At 45.1% G+C, this 13,601-nt stretch overlaps 1 pseudogene; it reads left to right on the top strand.

Annotated features, from left to right (window-relative positions):
- Positions 1-7,669: 7,669 nt before the first annotated feature.
- Positions 7,670-8,507, top strand: LOC111139347 (annotated as a pseudogene).
- The last annotated feature ends 5,094 nt before the right edge of the window (positions 8,508-13,601 follow it).

The following is a 13,601-nucleotide window of genomic DNA, read 5'->3' as shown; positions in this document are numbered from 1 at the left end:
TGGCAAATAAATAAATCAAATCTTTAAAAAAAAGTATCTATTTGCACATAAAAAAACTGCTAAAAGGGAAGATAAAAATATGTTCACATTTTACTGTTTTCTCTTTGTATTTATAACATTTCATTTTTTCCCCAATGAGAAAAAGTGTCATTTTTAAAATCAGAATAAGATGTAGCTAAAAGAAGAAAGAGAAATAATGAATCAAAGTACCCCGCCCCACAGCTGAGACAGAGCATCACAGTGACAGCACCTCCCCTCAAAGTGCATGAAAGCACCCAAATAAAACCTCACCCCAAAGGCTGAGACAGACCACACCAGGAGGAATCTACCCTGTAAGGCAGAGACAGAGCCCCCCAAGGCCGGTTTCACTCTAGTCTTAAAGCATCTGAGGAACAGCACCCCCATAGGAGGGGACAGAGCCCCAGGGAACTCCCCCAGGATTAAGAGTCCTCACCAGGGACCAGCAGAACACCACAGAAGCCCAGCCCCACCATGGCTGAGACAGAGCATCCCAGGAAAATGCCCCCTCGTGCTGAGCTACACCCCAAGGCGAGTCTCTCGCAGGCTGAGGTAGAAGCCCTCAGGGACAGGAATCCGAGGGCTGAGCTGGTGCACCCCAGGAACCATCCCCCTCACGGAGCTTGAACCACTGGAGAGCCAGGAACCACTCTCCCCGTCCCTCACTTAGGACTGAGGTGATCACCCAAAGACAAGTCCCCTCACCAGTGCTGAGAGAATGACGTAAGCAAAGTCCCTCACAGAACTCAAGACACCACCAAGGACGGCCTCGTCTCCAACATGGCTGACACAAGCTGCCCAGAAAATGCCTCCCCTGTGCTGACGTCAGAACCCACCCACGTCTCTCCACAGAGCTGAGGTAGATCCCTCAGGAAGACACTGTAGCCAAGGGAGAGGCACCCCCAGGGCACAGAGAGAGCGCCGGGGAAAAAATATCCACTCTCCCAGGGTTAAAATCCTGACCTTGTCCCAGGCACCTAGAAACAAGAACGGCACTGAAGTTGTGGTGTCTCTCAGGTGGAACTTTCCAGAAATGTGCCCCCAGGCAGTGGCTGGAAACATGCCCTCTAGATGGTCTAGGAGTGGTGCGCACAGACAGCTGTCCAGCCAGAAAGCTGATCTATTTGTTATTACTGCCCCAGGGAGGTGTAAAGGCAGTTACAGGACTTGGGGTGCTCTGGCCACGCTGCCCTACAGCAGCCCGGCTCCCCGAGAAGCTGTGTGCAGTGCGGAGCGGGGTGCTGGAGAAGCTTCATGCCCCCCAGGGGCCAGCTGTGCCCACTGCCCAGAACCAGAAAGCAAGTCTTCCCGGCCACGTCTCAGGTGTCCCTACAGGCAGAGCACAGTTACACATGCCATGGGGGAAAAAAATTATGGGAACTGGAACATTTTTCACATATCAGTCCAGAAGAGTGAGTTTGAAGCTGAGAGGTAAAAAATTAAAAAACCAAAATACTATATTCGCCAAAAAGGAAGAAGGTTATGATTTTTAAAAATGCAACAAATGTTCATGAGGAAAAATTAAAAGCCTTTGTTAAGCAGAATCTCCAGCAGAAAACTACATTGTACATTATTCCTGGGGGAGAAACATTAGAAGTATTCCACATAAAATCAAAGCAAGACAAGATTTCCCACCACCATCCCTTCTGTCCAACACTCCCTACTGGAACTCCTACCCTGCACCTTCAGATAGTAAATGGCTGTTTGCTCAGAGCGAGCTCTCACACTGATCAGTGATGGATGAGCCCGGGAGTGGAGTCACTGGGCATGTCCACTAGTGACAAGTGTCTGGGAATAGAGATTTCTGGGGAGCTCCCATCAGTTTAGTCCCCTCCAGTGGCTGACAGGTTGCTGGTGTTCCGAACTACTGTGGACGTGAGGTCCTTGGTTTCAAGGCCACCGTGGAGCTGAGGAGAGGGCAGTAGGAATAGCGCTCCTCACAACAGCCCAAAGCCCACTGTCCCCTTAGTGGGACGGAGCCATCTTTCCTGAGTGAACGCACTTCCGGTTGCTGCCAGGCTTGGGTTAATTAGCACGGTTCTGAAACCAGTTAATTCGACAGGATTTGTCCGTGTTCTCCTTGCCTGTATGCTGGAGTGGATTTTCCCAGGCCCTGCCTCCACCGACCCAGAAATGCCTCCTCCTATAGGCTACATAGTAAACTAAGTATAAAATCCAGTGCATGAGACTGTAAATTATTTATGCTGTTTCTCTCTTGTTCTGGAAGGAAACTGGAATAGGCAGTGCCTGCATATCAGGAAGAACTCTCTAGAATCCAGGCTGCACGTATTGCTTCTCTAGCCAACTGGTTTTAGCAAAATCCACATGAGCGTATGTGAATCGCCATTCCAGGAGGGTATTTATTCATTTTTTTTAATTTTGTGTGACAAATTACCCCAATTTCATGGCTTCAAAAATCATGCCAAACTTAGAGGCTTGAAACAATATTGTTCTTTCTTCTCTCAGGGTCCTGTAGCTCAGAAGTCTGATTTCAGCCGAGCTGGGCTCTCGCCTGGAAGATCTGGGGTGGAATGCGGTTCCGAATTCATTCGCATCTTTGGCCAAAGTCAAGTCCTTTGTGCTATGAGACAGATGCATTTCTCACAGGCTGTTAGCAAGGGCTCAGTGTCACCTCTAGAGGTCACTCTCGGGCCCTTTTCATGTGGCTCTGTTGTCTCCAAGGGAGCAATGACACATCAAATTCTTATGTTTCTAACTCCCTGGGCTGCAGCCACCAGCTGGAGGACACTGATTCAAAGGCTCAGGAGGGCGGCTGGGCGCTCCCATTCATACCACTACAAGGGTCAGATGATCAGTAATCTCAGTTCCATCTGCGAAGTCACTTTTGTCCTGTAATGTCGGGATGGGAGAACACCAGGGGGCAAAGGTCATGGGGAACATCTTGGAATTCTCCCCAGCAAGAGAAAGAAGTGAAGGTCGCAGGACTCAGAGCCACGGGTTTGGGGCCACTTCCTCGCGCAAAGCCCTCATGGCTTCGGGACCTGCTTGGGCTGATCTTGCACACATCACTTCCATTTGGGAAAGGGTGCTTCTGTGCACACCCACGGCTATGACTTGGTGGGTCAGAGAGCACCCAGGTTAGGACGGACAGCTCAGGTGGCATGGGGACGCGGTGTCCCCTGGTCAAGCCTTCAGTCCTACTAAGGCCAGTAGTAAGCCCAGTGTTATTCCAAAGGACCGGAATGATGTTTTGGTTTGTGCTGGCTTTGGAGCCGGGCTCCTCTAATTTGTGCTGGTTTGGAGCCGGGGCCCTCTAATTATGGACAAATCTGATAATTTCTTGTCCCCAACAGACGGTCACACTGGTAAAGGGTTGCAGGCCCCTTTGGGTATGCATGGGAGAAAGATAATAACAGAAACTTTTTTAGAAGGGCACTTCCCTAAGAAGCCTCCCCCTTCATACACGAGTTTTTGGATCTTTGACTAAGTCAGGTGTGGGGTTTGATTGATTCAGGGACCCTTGGTCAGAAGGGGAGTAAGCAGGTGTACGTGGGCAACGCACGAGATACTCCCATGTCAATACACCCACATCCACTTACTTTGGTCAATGGAAACTACACCAAGTTAATTCATTCAGGACTGCTAATGGCCATGAACTGCGGGAGAGAAAGTTTGGGTCACCCATCAGGAAAAGGATCATCCTCAGAAAAAGTGCCTTTGAGGCTAAAAGAAGGTGGAATGTGGAAGAAATAATCACATAATCATATGCAGAAAAAAAGGACTGTAATAATGAGTAATTACTTCTTTATATTCATAGGAATTTACTCACATAATATTAAGCAAATAATTTTGGTTTTGACACCCTCTCATCCCCTTATCTTATAGCACAAGATGTTTTATTAATTTTTTTTCAGTATTTAAAGTACAGTATATTAAATTGCAGGGTAAATCAGATAGCCAAGGAATGAACAAGACAAGAAAATATAGGATTTAGTGCCCTCTTTTAGGGAAGGGTTAGGATTTTCTCAGTTGTAGGTGAGAGAGATTTGTGTCATGTTAGGCAGAAGTATGACTTTGTCATCATCTGTAGAGATTAAGTATGGTTTAAGGAGATAGGTATGGGTACCAAAGTGACAAGGGTATCACTTGTGTCAATGCATCAATTTGGCTAGGCCAAATTACATCACCCGCAATCCCCTTTCTGGGATGTATGTGGTTACAGTGTGCCACAGACAGGTTCTTTGAAGATTGGGGATGGTGTCTGAGGGGAAGCAGCAGCCACTTTGTAGCTCCCACGTGTTGCTGCTGATTGGCTGATTCACCTTACCGAGGTGAAGTAGCAGCTGGCCCTGCAATTTCTCTTCTTTCCCCTGGATCCTCCTTCAGCAGCTCTATCTTCTGGGCCACATGTAGGCACTTAGCTCCATGCAAAGGGCCCTCCTGGCTTCTGTGGGTTACCATCAACCCCAAGGTCAGAGGAAACAAGGATGAGTATGTACTTCAATCTGTCCTTATGCATTCCAGATCATGTTTGTGTGTTCCGGCCTGTTTTTTACTTCCTTACCCTTAGCTGAGGTGACAACATCCTTATAGAGCCCGCTTAACTGTCTTCCACAGTTGTGTAAGGCCAATTTTCTTTAACAAATCTATCATCTGTCTATCTATCCATCCATCCATTTATATAACCATGCATCTATCCCCCCTACTTTTTCTGCAGCTGGCTGAATGCTAAGGGCGGGGGGGCAATGATCAAACCCTTATTAATTCCATTATACCACCTGCTTCTAGACTTGTGAGGTTTCCCTCTGTGCTGATATCTTGAACATCATCCTGTTTCGATGATGTTCTTTTAAACTCACTCTGCTGTTAAGTTCAACATTTTGGGACCAAATGTGAACAAATACCATGGATGACAATGAGGGATGTTTTGAAGTCCAATTCTTATGACCTCTTCTTCATTTTTTATAAGAAAATGGTACAATTTATTTTTCCATGAAGGAATGACAAATCATAAGAAAGATATAACTAGAAATTTCTCAGGCATTAATGAACTTGTGAAAAACCAGTAAGATGTGTTATTTTTACATATGTAAAGTTGAAGTCTTTTTTACGTAAAATATGTGGAAATTAATGAGAACACTACCAAATATAAACTTGTGTATAAACATGAAAGGAAAACCTCACTTTATCTTGTTTTTCTTTTAGTGTTTCTTAAAATTATTTATTTATTTATTTATTCGTTTATGTATTTATTTATTTTAAATTTAAAAATTGTACACACTTAAGTTTTACAACACAATGATGTATACACATATACATCGTGAAATGGTTATTACAGTCAAGCTAATGAACATCTGCATCTCCTCACATAATTATTTTGTGGGGAGGGGAGGTGAGAGCACCAAAAATCTATTCTTTCAGCAAATTGCCAGGATTTGATACAGTATTAACTGTCCCCACCATGCTGCTCATCAGATCTCTAGACTGACTTATCGTATGCAACCCAACTGTACCCTTTGACAAACTTGTCCCTCTTTTAGTGTTTTAAAAGCACAGAATGTGCAAGTCAGCCTGCACATGGTCTTCCATTCCTATCTGCCTGAGCTGCTCCACATCATATCTGGAGACAATGTCCTTAAGGGACTGCTTGAGCCAGTTCTACGTAGCAACCAAGTTCATTGGTTCATATACACTCGTATATGTGATATACATACATTAAAATCTCCCATTAGTTGTGCTTTTGAGGTTGAAGGCAACTGATACAGATTGGGGTACTGAGAATGGTTCCAAAGGAACAGAATCTTAACAGTGTGTTCTCTGAATTTGTACTGGGTTTCCTGGAATACATCTCTGTTTAGACTGGAAGGCTTTAATACGCTGTTTCCAATGGTAAAGTTGGCACTGTTAGTCCACTGCGGAAAGTGGCAAAAATGCTACTCAAATGTTCACCTTTAGTTACCTATCATTAAGTGCCTATAAAAGATAAGTAAGTCTCTGGGTCACCAAGTATATGATATGTTAGAATATTTTCGTCAAAATAAGGAGGTTTATGAAGAAAAAAATTGGAGTATTATGGAGTTGACTTGTCATTTCTAAACGAACTTCAGAACTTGAGGAAAGAAAAGACTGAGCTCGGGACCTTACAGTCCCAGATCAAGTCCAGATGAAGCACCTGAGAAGTCCTGTTACAGGTCTGAAAGAAATCGTTATCTCTTGTAACCATGGGCGCAAGATTTGGGGAATCCAGATCCAAAGTTTAGTCTTTGAGTGGCTGAATTACAACACAAATTAAATTCACAACCTTGCAGGGTCTTTCTGTTAATATTAGGACACTGACTGGGAGACATAGGATGCTGGAAATTGGAGTGCGGATATACAGGTGCATGCCAATAAGTCAGGTCCTCAAACCTCTGAATTATGTAAGGTGTCTTTGCCAGCAGAAGCAGTCCTTCCACTCCTACCTGGAGAGGTTATTTCCCTTTTGCCTGAAGAAGCTCTAAGGGTCTCACCTGAAATGGTGACCAGGCTAGGCCCTGCTGGTCTTCCTTCGTAGTTCTTACCATTGCCTCTCACTGCTCCTTAACATATACCTAGACTCGAAGGCCTGCAGGCCAAGACTGAGTGAAAAAATGAGACCCGTGGCAAGATGTGATAGTCACCAGAAGCACGTCACATCTTTTAAAATAGGTACAAGTAGCCTGGGGTAAATGTGTGGGAATGGCTCTGAAGGTTGGGGTAAGGACATGGAAGCAATATAATGCTGGATCTTGTTCATGTACAAGTTCTTGTTTGGTCACATGCTTCTGTGTCTCTTGAGTACGTACCTAGAAGTGAAATTGCTGTCTATTTGGTAACTTGATGTGTTCTTTTTTGATGAAATGCCAGCCTGTTCTGCCAAGATGCCACATCATTTCACATTCCCAACAACATGGGAAGATTCCAATCTAACAACCAATAGGTGTTAAACACCTATTAACAGCTATCCCGGTGGGTGTGAAGTGGTATCTCATTGTGGTTTTCAGTCCCAGCTCCCTCCTGACTGGTATGTTGAGGATCTATTCACAGTTTAAGACTGTAAACATGAGGTCCGCATCGCATTGCTGGGTGTCAGCCAGGGGCCACGGTCATCTCCTAGGTCCTCCTGCATATCTTCTCGCCCTTCTCACATGGACCCCTACACCTTCAAAGTGGTAAAGCGTGGCAAATCCTTGACTTCTCCCTGACCGAGATAGCTGCCTACTTTTAAAGGACTCACCTGCGTGGATCAGGCCCAGCCGCAGGACATCTCAGGGACAGTGGATATAAAGAGCTTCTGTCAACTGCAAAAGCCCATCACAGGAGGTCACTGCTTGGGTTGGGGAGGGGGCTGCAGGGCCGTGGCCGCAGTGAGGATCAGGACGCGGGGGCACTGGAGGCCCAGGTCATGGAGCTGGGGTGCAGTAGGGCGCGGTTGTGGGACGTCTTCCCAGAGGGTCAGGACAGGACAGACCTTGAGCCCTGGCTCCCAGTGGCAGGGGCGATGGCCTCGCTGCAGCCGCCAGGAGGGGAGGGTGGCGGGGGGGGGACACTGGGGGAGGCCCCAGGGTGCGGGCAAGCTGAGAGCTTTCAGGGTGCAACCCCCCACCAGCACACCCGGGGTGGGCAGGGTGGGGGGGATGGTGAGTCAGTGAGGGCAGATGGGGGTCCGGCGATGGCTGTATCCACTTCTCTCCAGTCCCACAAGTGTCTGTCCTGGAGCCATCAGTCATTCCCCAAGGAGTCTCCAGGCAGTGACCCGGACAGACTGCTGCAGAGATCTGAAGAACGCAGCTTTGAAGATGGGGTGCCTTCACACCCAATATCCCGACTCTTTGGGCTACTGGGGGAGGGGCCAAGTTCTCCCAAACGAAACGGCCGTGGGGGAAGCTGCATTTTGTAGGGGGAATGGCCAGAAATACTCAGGATGCTGCTGGACTTATGCTTATACTAGACAAGGATCACTACTTACCCTTGGGCTTTTAGCACGTCTTCCAAAAGATGGGAGAGTAAAAGGCACCAAGAATGTCCTAACTGTGGTGTTCTCTCTCTAGGGACCCAGACCCCCAGGGAGAAGTTTCTCTGGCACTGCTGACAAGCTGAAGACGAAAACTTGGGAGCACAATACAGGGCTGGCCTTGACCCAGGATGCATATTCGAAGCTGACTGATGCAGACGTTTTCTGTACTAATGATGATGATCACTGGGACAGAACTCTTCAATATTTGACAGTACCCTGGCTGCCAACATTCTGAAAAATGCGGTTCCTCAAGATCCTAGCAATTTTCATGTGGAGACAGGTATGCAGCACGAGAAAACCTGTAGGCCATCCACCCAGAATTTTGTCCCCCTTAAATAATAACAAACAGCACATATTTCCAGAAACTCTACCAGTGAGAAGTTCGTTATGGCAGCCATTTTCCCCACCCAGGAAAGAGGGGTGGAGGGATATTAGGGCCCATGAGTTCTGTAAAAGCTACAGTGAAAAATCACAATTACAAAAGCAAAAGTGATAGTCTTCTGTCAGATATTAGTCCAATCAGGATATATAATCGAATAAGAGGTTTTGGGAACTGGTTTCTGCTTTAATACAAAAAAGAAATGGTTTTATAAAAGGTTTCCAAATATAAGTAAACTTTTCCAATTATATCTGATTAAGATTTAAAACTTGGGTTTTCATTTGGGGGGTTGTATTTAATTTTTTAAACATTTTATTCATTTGAGAGAGAGAGAGACAAACAAGCAGGGGGGAGGTGCAAAGGGAGAAGGAGAAGCAGGGAGCTCAATGCAGGGCTCGATCCCAGGACCCTGAGATTATGATCTGAGCTGAAGTCAGATGCTTAAACGAGAGCCACCCAAGCACCCCGGGTGGGGGGGTTGTATTTTAAAGTTCAACTCCCAACTGCTAAAGATTACTATCGATGATAAGGGAGCGGAGGGGACACCTTATTAAATTTCTTCCCCTATCATTTTATCTGGAATTTTGTACACTCTTCCACTTTCAAAGCCTATTTTAAGTACAGGAAAATTTATATAAAATTGTCATAGCAGTAAAAAGTATTACAATGAAATTGTTAGAGTATTAATGGAACATGCTGTTTCACTCTTGACACAGTTGTTTGGAAGGGATTGCTTGACTGCTTTTAGAACTCAAAAAATATGTTTTTAAACACCCTGTCAGAGAGAGTTATTTTCAGTATTACAGATTCCTGTACCATTGTGCTAAAATTTGCCTGTGCTTTGGGACCTTCCTAAAACATTCTCATTTGGAATATATTTGGAGGATAACAAAGTTTAAACATTGTTTTCACCTCAACAGTAGAAATACTGTTGTTTTTTCCTTTAATGCTACCAAAATAAAATACTCATTTTTGCAGTAAAAACATCCCACAGCAGTACTCATACTAGTGTTTGAATAACCAGAAGACTGGGATATGGGTGGGGGGGTGCATAATTAGAATCCTGTCTCCCACACAGGCCAAAGGTGGACAGCAGATGCATTATAGTCTCATCCGGTACTGCCCTGAAGGACACTGGTGAAGGGTAAACTTCCCAGAGGGAAAATTTTGAGCAGTGCACCTGCTTGTTCACTCTGCCTGGAGGAGAGATGGCCAAAGGTATGAGTGTATAACCATGCATAGGCCGTGTCTGAGTCATTAGCTGAATGGCAGGGACTTTGAAAATATATGACTGAAAGTTTGTGACAAGGAGGTCTAGGGAAGAGGTATGTGGATACGCCCATCCGAATAGACATCTGATATGAAGATAAGTGTGTCCCATGGGTGATCAGCAAAGAACAACCTTACTAGGGCAGAAGTTTAATAATCTGATGGCTAGGGACGCCTGGGTGGCTCAGTCGGTTAAGCTGCTGCCTTTGGCTCAGGTCATGATTCCAGGGTCCTGGGATCGAGTCCCACATCGGGCTCCTGGCTCAGTGGGGAGCCTGCTTCTCTCTCTGCCTCTGCCTGCCACTCCGCTTGTTCATGCTCGCTCGCGCGCTCTCTCTCTCTCTCTCTGACAAATAAATAAAATAAAAATAAAATCTTAAAAAAAAATAATCTGATGGCTAGGGGACCCATTGTGTAAATACCCATCAGGCCCTTCCCCAGCAGTCATGTCCGAACCCAGTGGGCTCAAGAACTAGGTGGCCAAGTGGCAGGCTGGGATCACCAAAGCTGATCTCACTACAACCATTGCTGAGTGCCCGATCTGCCAGAAGCAGAGGCCACCATGGTGCCCCTGATATGGCACCTGTGACTGATCAGCCAACTACCAGGTGGCAGGGGCTTCATGGTGGAGCACTTTTATTAAGGAAGGGGCCATGCTTTGTGCTTACTTAGACACTCTGGATATGGATTTTCCTTCCCACCTGTAGTGCTTTTGAGAAACCACTATGTGTAGGGGCGCCTGGGTGGCTCAGTGCGTTGAGCCTCTGCCTTCAGCTCAGGTCATGATCCCGGGGTCCTGGGATTGAGCCCCACATCGGGCTCTCTGCTCAGCAGGGAGCCTGCTTCCCCCTCTCTCTCTGCCTGCCTCTCTGCCTACTTGTGATCTGTCTCTCTGTCAAATAAATAAATAAAATCTTAAAAAAAAAAAAGAAACCAATATTTGTAGATTTGAAAAATACCTTATTCACCATCATGGTATTCCAAAGAGCATCACTTCTAAACAAGGAACCCATTTTATAGGAAATGAGTGCAGCAATTGAGCACTATTCATGGAATTCACTGGTCTTAGGTTTCTCTCATCCTGAAGTGGAATGGCATCTGGAAGACCTCACTTGTTTCTAGCTAAGTGGTGGTAACTTGAGGATCTGGGGTAGCTAAGCATTTACTTGCATAGGTATATGGTACTGTTCCTCTTATCACATGGATTTATGGATCCTGCAATCAAGGTATAGAAACAGGAGTGCCTCTCCTCACTATTACCCCCAGCAAGACAATAGAAAATTTTTGCTTCCTTGTCCCATGACAAGAGATCTAGCTCTTCTGGGCTAGAGATCTTCGTTCCAAAGAAAGAATGTTTTCACCAGGAAATAAAACAATGACTCCATTGAATGGGAAGTTGAGTCTTCCAGCTGGGCACTTGGACTCCCCAGACCTCTCAATCAACAGGCAAAGAAGGGCTATACTGTACTGGCTGGGGTGACTGAACCTGACCATCAAAGGAAATTGAGTTCTTACTACAAAACTGCTATGGAGGCATATGTCTGATATGTTTGGACAGCTTCTTGATAGTCCCGTGTTTTGTGATTAAAGTTAATGAACAACGCATGTCTATCACATCATCATGATGTACACTTTAAATATCTTACACTTTTATTTGTCAATGAAGCTGAAAAAAAGTTAATGGATAATTATAATAACCTAACCGAGACAGAACCTCTAGTGGCCAAACCATTCAAGAATGAAGGTTCAGGGTGCCTGGGTGGCTCAGTGGGTTAAGCCTCTGCCTTCAGCTCAGGTCATGATCCCAGGGTCCTGGGATCAAGTCCTGCATCGGGCTCTCTGCTCGTCAGGGAGGCTGCTTCCTCTTCTCTCTCTCTGCCTGCCTCTCTGCCTACTTGTGATCTCTCTCTGTCAAATAAATAAATAAAATCTTTACCAAAAAAAAAAAAAATGAAGGTTCAAAGAGCTCAGTCGGTTCAGCATCTGCTCTTGGTTTCAGCTCAGGTCATGATCTCAGGGTCATGAGACCAAGCCCCCATAGGGCTCTGCACTCAGCTCAAAGTCTGCTTGAGATTCTCTCTCACTCCTTCTGCCCCTCCCCTGCCCCACTCTCCTGCGCATGCTCATTCATGTTCTCTCTCATTAATGAATTAATTAATTCTTAAGGAAAAAAGAATGAAGGTTCAACTCCTCTTCCCGGGCAAAGAATCATGAGGAGCTGAGGAGCAGAAGAGGATAGCAGTGGTGAAAGAAGGCACTTGTCAGTACCAGCAGCATGACCTGCTGTAGACACTAGGACAGTAGTAGGATTTTGCCTGAAGAGTTAATTCCATACCCTTCCTCAAGTGGGAAAACAAATAAGAAAGCAAATTATATTTTCAATGGATATTCTTAGGGCCAAAGCCAAATTTTACTGATGGAGAATCACAACATTAATAAGTTCCATTGTTGGGGCTCCCGGGTGGCTCGATCGGTTAAGCATCTGCCTTCTGCTCAGGTCATCACACCAGGGCCCTGGGATCAAGCCCCGCATAGGGCTCCCTGCTCAGTGGGAAGCCTGCTTCTCCCTCTCCCTCTGCCTGCCGCTCTGCCTACTTGTGTGCTGTGTGTGTGTGTGTGTGTGTGTGTGAAATAAATAAATAAAAATAAAATCTTTTTTTTTTAAAAAAAAAAAGGTCCACTGCTTTTTCTTAACCTCCAGAAGACAATTCCCTTGAGAGCCACATTCTAGGAAACCAGCAATATCCTACACCATTCTACAGCACAGCAAACGTGTCCTTGTTTCTCACAGATAGTTGTGATAACAGGCTATGTTTTTGATGTAATTAACTTTGTTGTGAAGACAGCAAAAATTACTTTTTCTAGTACCTTCTCAAGGTTGTGAATCTTTTTTCTAAATTGAAAATAAACAGAAATGTCATTAACCAAAAGATGCCTAAAACATCTATGCTGTGCAAGACGCTGTGGGGGATCCAAAAAGGAGCTTACAGTGTACATAGGACTATAAAATGAATTTTCATGCAAAGTTGCAGGATACTAAATCAACACACAAAAATCAATTGCATTTCTGTACACTAACAATGAAAAATCTGAAATGAAAATGAAGAAAACAATTTCATTTATAATAGCATCAAAAAGAATAAAATACTTAGAAGGGTACCTGGGTGGCCCAGTCACTTAAACGTCCAACCCTTGGTTTCAGCTCAGGTCATGATCTCAGAGTCCTGGGATTGAGCCCTGTGTCAGGCTCTGAGCTCAGTGGGGATCCTGCTGGAAAATTTTCTCTCCTTTTCTATCTTCCTCTGTCCCTACCCTTGCTTGTGTGCTCATGCATGCACTCTCTAAAATAAACAAATCATTCTTTTTAAAAAAGAATAAAATACTTAGAAATAAACCTAACAAAGAAAGTGAAACATGTGTACATTGAAAACTATAAAACATTGCTGAAACAGGGCACCTGGCTGGCTCAGTCAGTAGAGCAAGTGCCTCTTGATCTCAGGGTCGAGTTCAAGCCCCACGTCGGGTGTAGAGTTTACTTTTTTTTTAGGTATTTTTTTAAGATTTTATTTATTTATTTGACAGAGAGAGAGAGAGATCACAAGTAGGCAGAGAGGCAGGCAGAGAGAGAAGGGGAAGCAGGCTCCCCGCTGAGCAGAGAGCCCGATGTGGGACTCGGTCCCAGGACCCTGAGATCATGACCCAAGGTGAAGGCAGGTGGCGCCTGAGCCACCCAGGCGCCCCTAGAGTTTACTTTTAAAAATGCTGAAAAAAATTAAGACGATACAAATAAATCGAAAGATATTCCATGTCCATGGTTAGAAGATTTAATATTGGTAAGATTCTTATACTACCCAAAGCAATCAACAATGTAATCCATATCAAAATTGCAACAACGTTTTGTGCAGAAATAGAAAAATTCATCCTAAAATTCATATGGAA

This window comes from Enhydra lutris, unplaced genomic scaffold (assembly GCF_002288905.1).
Source record: "Enhydra lutris kenyoni isolate GAN:26980312 unplaced genomic scaffold, ASM228890v2 scaffoldscaffold101, whole genome shotgun sequence".
Taxonomy (NCBI): domain Eukaryota; kingdom Metazoa; phylum Chordata; class Mammalia; order Carnivora; family Mustelidae; genus Enhydra; species Enhydra lutris.
Note: the sequence above shows the minus strand (reverse complement) of the source record. Positions and strands in the feature narration are given on the sequence as shown.